The 9,054-nt window shown below is 26.0% G+C and overlaps 1 long non-coding RNA gene across 1 annotated transcript; it reads left to right on the forward strand.

Moving 5' to 3' along the window:
- Positions 1 to 1,674: 1,674 nt before the first annotated feature.
- On the forward strand, positions 1,675 to 8,047 carry LOC126549072 (uncharacterized). The gene is made up of 2 exons (XR_007603215.1): positions 1,675 to 2,182; positions 7,639 to 8,047. It is a non-coding gene; the product is annotated as an uncharacterized LOC126549072 (long non-coding RNA).
- Positions 8,048 to 9,054: the final 1,007 nt, after the last annotated feature.

The raw sequence follows: 9,054 nt of genomic DNA on the forward strand, positions 1-9,054 counted from the left end.
AAAAAAGACTACAGAGGGGTATTATTTATAATGTATAAGTATATTAATTTTGTTGCCCTTTCCCTCACTTATCGGTACTAATACGATAATTTATTTTAATATAATAATTAATCAATTTAAATTTATTTATATTCAATTAAATATAAAGTGTTTTTTTTTAATTAGTTTGTTATTGTAACATAATTATTTACCTTTTTATGAGAATATCTGAATTAATTACCAAAAAGTATTGTAAATCCTTTTAGAAGACTGATTGCTTTAAATCTCTAAATCTCTAAATGATTAATGAATACTATGGAATTATTTTGAGACATGATTTATAAATATTGTGTAACCAATTTGAATGTATTAAATAATTCTCATTTCTGTAGGTAATATAATTGTTCTTATTATAATATGATTTACGTGATTTTTGTTTAAAATAAGTAAACAAAATGAACAGGTAAATATATTTATATATATATAGTTATTATTAGATAGGTAAATCAATAAAACCTAGTTGTTTATATATAAAAAAAAAAATAAAAAAAAATACGAAAACCTTGAAAGTGAATCTATATATGCGTATAATTAAATAAAACCTCATGGTTTTTATTTTTATGCTCACAACGTAAGTAATAAAGGCAATATTATATACTTGAATAATTATATACAATAATTTAATTTTAGAGTTATGCATTTATCGATAAAAATAAATTATTTAACAATATTGCATAAAAAGCAAAATATTATATTTAGTTAATGTTATAAAATTAAAATACGATGAAAATTTAATCTTAAAAAAATAATCATTCAGTAGGTATATTATTTATTAAAAAAAAAAAAAAATGATATCCATTATAGACAACTTATTTCATATGGTACATTTTTAAATATCAGAATATTATAGTAAAAAATTGTTTATACAATTTATTTTTACTTTTAAAATAGATGATGCTTTATACAAGTTACATAGCAGTGTCGTATGTTAGACTGTTAATTATTCATTTTAAAAATTAAATATTGTGATTGGCGTGATAATTATTTTCCTAATTATATACCCAATAAAATCTTTTGATTTTGAGTAAAAAAAAAAAACTCGTCTGTCGCAAAGGACGACGGTATAATTTATCTGTCAACTGTTTGTACACGATACACCTATTAGTTCTGGCGTCGTCGGTACCCATTATTCAGTGACCAATGTACAACGCATATTTTAATATTGTACAATATAGTGCGTTGATTTTAACTTAGCCTTCGGTTCGTGGAAGTTACAAAACTGTGTAAGTAACCCAACATAATTTCCTGATTTCTGTTCAGGTCACGTCGTATCCCCAAACACTACCGCACTTCCCCAATACCTGTGTACCTATAATAATATGTATAATACATATCCGTCACATCGCGTCGTACGCGCGCGTGATACCTATAAACATATAATACATGCTTTGGGTGTATTTGTTTTTTTCCCGTTTCGATTTCCCACTGCCTTACTTCTTCTGCTCCTCTGCCGTTGGTACCGTCCCTATCTCCCGTACACAACAGCGGTTGTGGTTTGCACAAACCCACTACGACTACAACACACTGCAGACAATGGTTGGTTTTTTTTTTTTTGCTAAGTGTAAATTATAATGGAATACATTATTTGGTGGGGTCGACGTGTGCAATGCATCGTCGATATTAATGTTTGTCGTCGTCGGTGAAATTAATGATCACCCGGCCTATTGTCGAGTCAGGTGTCTGTGTGCGGTCGTTTGTGTGTATAATACGTATATAAGTAGTATATTACACGTATTACGTATATATATATATATAAACGTGTGCGTATATGCATAGTTTGCCAATGTAACGCATTGAATTCGGTGAAAATTTACATTCGCAGCGGCCCTTTTCTCCTCGTCTTCCGCTGTCTGCTTTTTTTTCCATACTATCGATTTAGCCTTTCCTAGGAAACCCCACAAATACAACGGTTATATTTTTAATACATTTGGGCGAACGCGCGCGCGTCTGCTTGTACCGTCCGTGTGCGTGAGTGTGCTTGTTAATGCTAAAAGCGATTCTCGTTCATTCATGCAAAAACGTTTAACCGTGACGGACATAACCGCGGAATGGCGTAGCTATATACTTGTAGGGGAACATGAGTGACCCCGGGGGATAAACGTGATGACGCCGCCGGGTACGCCACCCAAAACAAAAAGTACAGGTAATACTTCTTTTGATTTCTATTTTTTTTTTTCATTTATATATATATTATACATTAAATTACCTACAGTATCCGATATGATAAGTATGAGTTCTGATCAATCGTACTGTCGTAATGTGCTGTGAAGTATAGGTACCTATACAATATTTGAATATTTGATAACGTAACAGAAAAAATTTTATTTTACTAATGTACCGACCAAAATACCGTTAGAATCGAAGCATTTTGAAATGTCGAGGATATTTCTATAGATATAAAAACTGGCACGTCAGATCATAGTTCTTTAAACAAACACATAATTGTACAGATTTTAAAATACCAATGACTGTACTTTTATTTATTATTATTATTATTTTTTTTTTTTGAGGGGAGGAGGTTTAATAATTATACAATTTTTTGTATAATGTGCTTAATTTAGGTTAAAATATTTTAGCTCGGTACGTTTAAAATTATCCAATTTTTTTTTTTTTTTAGTGTAAGAGAGAAGCCACTCACTTTTTACATTCCTTGTGCGTGATTATAATGTTTACTTATAGACAGATAGAAAGTAACCAAATCACTATTTTTAAGCCTTTTAGGAAAATTATTGAGTACTGATTTGTATAAATATTTCACTTGAATATTTGTGTGATCGGATGGTAGGTTGTGATAACTATAACAAGTATAGACTATAGAACTTAATAGCAAATTTTAATGCTGTATTCATTGTAGATCTGGTGCAGTGTTTGATTTGAAATGGATAGAAGGCTTTAGTTATCAAACAAACAGTTTTTAGTTATACTTTATATTATATATGAATACAAATAAATATTATGTTACATATGTTTAACATATTATATATCCTTAATATAAAATATTATAATATATGCTTATTCGATAAAGATGCTAAAGAGTCTTAAGTATCTCTAATATTACATTTTAATATAGTTCTCTGAAATGCCTGGCAACATTTTTTTATTTTTATATAGATAAAGTCTATTTAATATTGTGTTTTCCGATTGTTCAAATTCATTATTTTATTATTTAAGTTTTAAAGTATTTAATTTTAAATTTTTAGTATGGTTTGGTTATAATAATTACTACAGTTAATATTATGCTCGGGAAATTGCTATCACAATCCAGTTCGTTTTGGAACTTGCATGTGATGGATTTTAAGCATGTTGAAAGCCAAAATTATATTTAAATTTTAAATTTTTTATATTATTATTGAGCGGAAATTGGCAAAAAATGAGTATTTTACAATAACGGTTTACTTATTCATTTATTTTAAATTTATAGCGAGATATTTTATTTAACATGAAAACGGTCAATATTTGGTAAGGATAAAGTACAAAAAAATAAAATAATTTTGAAATAATATCTATTTTTGCATATTATATATTTATTTTTAGTTTTTATTTAAGATACCTAATATTGAATTAGTCTAATCAAATGAGTAAATAGGTACTAATATAAATTGAATAATTGTTCATTAAAATACATTCTATTCATTTTTTAAAAGGGTTTCGAAGTGATTGGTGGATATGGGAGGATTCCAAGTTGATCAATCATTAATAATTTTAGCATCACCTTAAAAACTAATTAACTAATTAACTTTAGATCTAATTGTGTCTAAATTATATGCAAGACATAAATTTTGTTTCAAAAATATAATGAAATATTATGTAGGTAGCTACTGAACATAATTATATTATATAGTTAATTAGTTTAGGTATAATATTATTATAAAAGTTATTTTTATTTTATGTATTTTGTTTACTTACTTTACCCAATTTTATATGTGCCTTGAGATTTTGTATCAAAAGATCTAAAAAAAAGTCTTATAAGCCCCTTTTGAAATTATAAGTCGTACAATTTTTTTCAACTGTATTATTGTCTATTGATGTAATAACTAAAAAGGTTTCTTTTTAACAAGATTGTTAAAATAATTGTTCTACTAGTGATGACAACCATATATCATTATGTGCTTAAACCATTTTTCAAAAATTGCATCAATTTATTTAAAAACCACATATATTTTCTATGTCCACAGTCACGCAACAGGGTATCGATATTTGATTGATGTACATAATATTTTGTATCTATTTAAATAAGCTAAATGTTTTTTTTTTTGTAATATTGACGCGAATCTTATAAATATTTAGGACTACATTGATGGATTTACAATTTAAAATGGATTATTTTTAATAAAACATAACTACTGACCTACCGGCTACTCCTGTGAAAATGTCGTATGTATATTGTATAGAGTTTAAACGATTAAAAAAAAAAAATACTTATGACATACGCGTTTAAAACGGAGTTTAAAACTTTAAGAGCGATTAAAATTCATTTTAAAATTAAAATGTGCAATGTCATGTGAAAAAACTAAGCTTGTGATCCTGCAGGTTACGAATACTAATATTCTATTTATGTAATTACATATTTTGTACACCACACACGCATATTGGCGAGCGTATTTGAACCTTATTATAGAAAATAAATTACTACGTATATGAATACATTGCGTGTCGAATCGTTTGAATATACTAGCTAGTTTCATGGTCAAAAGAGTATCCTTATCGCAAATTCATAGATATTATTATGTTGCACATAGGAACAATAATAATGGTGCTAGGTTTAATCATCGACATCATTTCCATGTCCACTAAATATGATTATATGGCATCGTTGTTTTTATATATCTTTTGTCACGTGCTTTTATAAAAAAAAAAAAAAAAATACTATGAGTCTCGAACATTCGGTAGCTTAGACTAAGACTATATTATACAAATTTGATATGAATACATATTATTAGATTAGATTAACTATTCTAAGTTATTACAATTTACTAAGGATACTAACCACATATATTATTATGTATAAATATAATTATTAATATGAAATGATTCATTTTAGTTACTCGTATTATACTTTTTATACTTGTCTAAAATACTTTATAAAGTACTGTATTGAATATTTAAATCGCATTATTCTGTACACAATATTTGACAACTTGAATTAACTTAATATACTATTATTGTTCATATATTAATAATTAATAAAATTAAAAAAAAAAATATGTAGTTCGTTCCAAAAATATATATTGGCTTTTATGTTTAAAAAATATAAAAATATTTAAATGACAAATATATATTATATCACAATCTGGATTATGATAGGTAGCAAAAAATTATATAAATATACATTTTCTAAAAAAAAAAAGTATAACATTTTGATAAAAAAATAAAAAATAAAACAGACTCATAATTTTTTATCATACATTTGTATGTAAACATAACTATACAACAGAGATGGCCAGAGAGAAAAGATTCGCGTGCCATCCAATATATTAACAAATGTGGAATAGCCGAAATGGAAAAAAGGTCATTTTTAAAAAATATATATTTAAAAAATACATATTTAAATATTATATCAAGAACACTTTATTTTTTTATAATTTTTTCCTATAAATTATAATTTAATAAAATATTATACTTTTTTAAATACATAAATTCATATAAAAAAAAAATTTTGTAAAAATGTTACGATAAGATGCGAGCCGTAGTTTGGCTACTCCTGCTATACAATATAATATATATATATATAAATAGTAATTTTGAAAAAAACAAAATTGTCGAACCTTAAAATCATACAATTTTTTGATTATTCGTACAAGTTATTTATTTTGGGAACAATAATACCGTCATACCGAACACGATGTATTGTAAAATATAATATTTTGAAAAGAAAACTGTTGCAAAATTTATAATTAAGCACCATTGTTGATGCAAAAATATTATGTGTATATTGTATATACAGTGTACACTATTAGAATAAATTAAAGGCGATATTTATAAAATATAAATATTTAGTATTTTAATGATTCTATTCAATATAATTATACATTTAAAACAGTACATTACGTTTGTTTAAACGACACACTCATAAATCACAACTCACAAGTAAAGTTGTCTTTTTATTTATATATAAAATATTTCTCTTTATATTTTCAATATACTTGAGTATACATATTTCGCTTTAATATTATTAAATAAATAATAAATTAAAAAATAAATAATATGTATCTTATTTTACTAACAAAATATTTTACTATATATACTTTTGTTTTTATGTCATATATTTTTATTAGTTTGGTAGCAATATCGTTTGAATATAAATGTCATAGTATGCACTGACAATGCATTAAATAAACTGATATAATATCTGTTTGAACTATTATATAGCCTATAAGCCTATAGATACGTAGGATTTGCGAAGACCGTTGTGTCCAATATTGTAAATTTGTAAACCTGTTGCATGGGTGGTTCGTATTTAAATATCATTTATATTTTATAGTGCTTCTTTATCTTGTTAGTTATCTGGTTGATGGTTGACCCAGTCCAAGGCACTCATGAGTATAACGAATAATTAAATTAAAAACATAAAATCTTAGTAAGTGTAACACAAATCGTATGTAATAAAACACTTAATTCCGTGATGACCAACTTAATTACTGCACACTTTTCATTTTCATATAAATTACTTACTAAGTTTAAACAGATATTAAACTATTCCAACAAACATCAACAAGAAATTTCAAAATTATGTATTGCATTTTGTATTAAACACACGTATCGTAGACTTTATGATAGGGTGACTACTGACTATATTTCAAAAAGAAAAAAAACAGGACACTTTTTTGCAATGAGTAAAATATAGGTATATTGATTGTCAAAACATGAAACAATATAATATACAATATTCATATAATATATGTATTATAAATACTACGAAAAACGGGACAATCTTGTTTAAAACAGGACGTATGGTCAGTGGTCACTCTACTTTATGATATTATTTAGTAACGGGTGCAAAGTTACCGGTTGAACGTCAATTAGTGTGTATATTAAGAATTTAGAAATTCTATTTTATAATTCACGGGAGAAAGGGATTTATCGATTTTTGATTCTTATTTTCGGCACAATAAGTATTTGTGAAATACACAAATAAATTATAATACTCTATATTTTAATTTTAGTTTACTCGACATTGTTTTAGCTAAACCTGAATTAAATATAATAATATTTAAAACTTATTATTTGGTTTGTAAAACCTAATAAATACATATATCTATAAAATATATGTAATTCAGTAAGTATGTTGCTGAAGACATATAATATTGGCGAGGATTTAAGCGTTATGTTAATATGTAGGTATAGTGGTTTTCTTTATATGTATTATATACATGTACTGGATTATAAAAACCTCTATTTGACATTGAACTCGATAGCTGTTTGTTGATATATTCTTAACTCGGAAGGTAGCTAGAACATTTTTAAATATCTAATAAGTTTTTGCACATTTTTTTTAAACTTTCATTTTTATAATAATATTTATGTGGCAACGTAGTCTTGAAATAAGCATAATATTATTATTTTCTGAATGTTATTTAATCGTGTTATAAATTTTTGCAGACAGTGAAGAAAACGAAGACGTAAAAGTGGTAGACATCGAAGATGACTCAGTGTTCGCCATTCGAAAGAATGATGGTAAAAAACACGTACATTTTTCGGAAGAGACCATCACAGTGATGATACCTAATCCACCCAAAGGGTTTTGTGACTCGGTTAAAAAACTGTTGGACTTTGTTTGCTGTTGTGGATGTTGTTTTCCAAACTACTTATAATAATAAGCTTTGTGATAATTAATAATATATTTTTTTTGAATATTAGATATTATAATGTATACTGTATTATATACTACATTACACTGTTAACCAGCGCTATCGTGTGTTCTTATATTAAATTTGTAAATAAAACAATTAGAAAATATTTTACGAAATTTGTCTAATTTTTTGAATAAACATAAAAATATGCGTATATATATTGTTTTGAATGTATTTACTTAAACATTTATTTTAATTATTATCATTATATTAATTTAGTAAATTTCCATTACAAATAATGAATAGGATAAATACAGCGGTGGGTGGCACTCTATAAAGTCAATAGAATAGAGTTTTAATTGGTTTAAAAATAAATTTTATTTTTTAATTTGATCGTAATAACTTTTTTATGGTGGAAAAAATTATCTAATATATTGTCTATTACTATAGTGGATTGAGGAATCGATGTAGATTGTAGTTCAGAGATGTTATTTTTGTAAGAATCAGGAATTTTAACTAAGAATAATTGGGAATTCACTAGATTAATAACGTTTAGGGCCGTTCTTATAATGTCCCACTAAATTATATTTATCTGTCGGTTAGGTTAGCGTGCATTTGGGGACTTTAGTAACGAGCTAATAATTAATTATTTAATTTTTTTAAATTTTATCTTTTTTACAAAGCTTACATGGGTCGTGAAAAATATAGGCCTAAAAAAGTGGGTCGCGAGTCCAAAAAAGTTGAAGACCACTGCTCTATAAGATCAAACAATATTTTAGAACACAATTATTTATTAATACTATTATTTTATCATCAATATTTTTCATTAAAATATTTACCTGTCAGTAGCTGTTTCCAGTTTTTCCCCGATTAAAGTTAATAGGTAATCTACACAGTTTTTGGAAAGACGAAATCTATATATGAATTCATCATCTCCTTAAATATATCATAGTAGTTTGGCCTGTCTTTATATTGTTGTGGTCGTCTTCGGCCAACATTATTAACATCATCGATAAACTCAATCAAATTATTTAAATTATTCATTTTAAGTTAATTATTTTACTGTCAAAAAAATAAAAAGAATACAGCGTCACAGCAAAACTACACAGCAGTAAATGAGTTACAGAATAGATCTAACCGATAAAAAGGAACATCACAACAAATTCGCAAAGTACCAGCAAAAATATAAATATCCAGTGCTTATACTCTATGGATTCTTCCCGCT

The sequence above is a fragment of the Aphis gossypii genome, chromosome 1 (genome assembly GCF_020184175.1).
Source record: "Aphis gossypii isolate Hap1 chromosome 1, ASM2018417v2, whole genome shotgun sequence".
In the NCBI taxonomy this organism is placed as follows: Eukaryota; Metazoa; Arthropoda; class Insecta; order Hemiptera; family Aphididae; genus Aphis; species Aphis gossypii.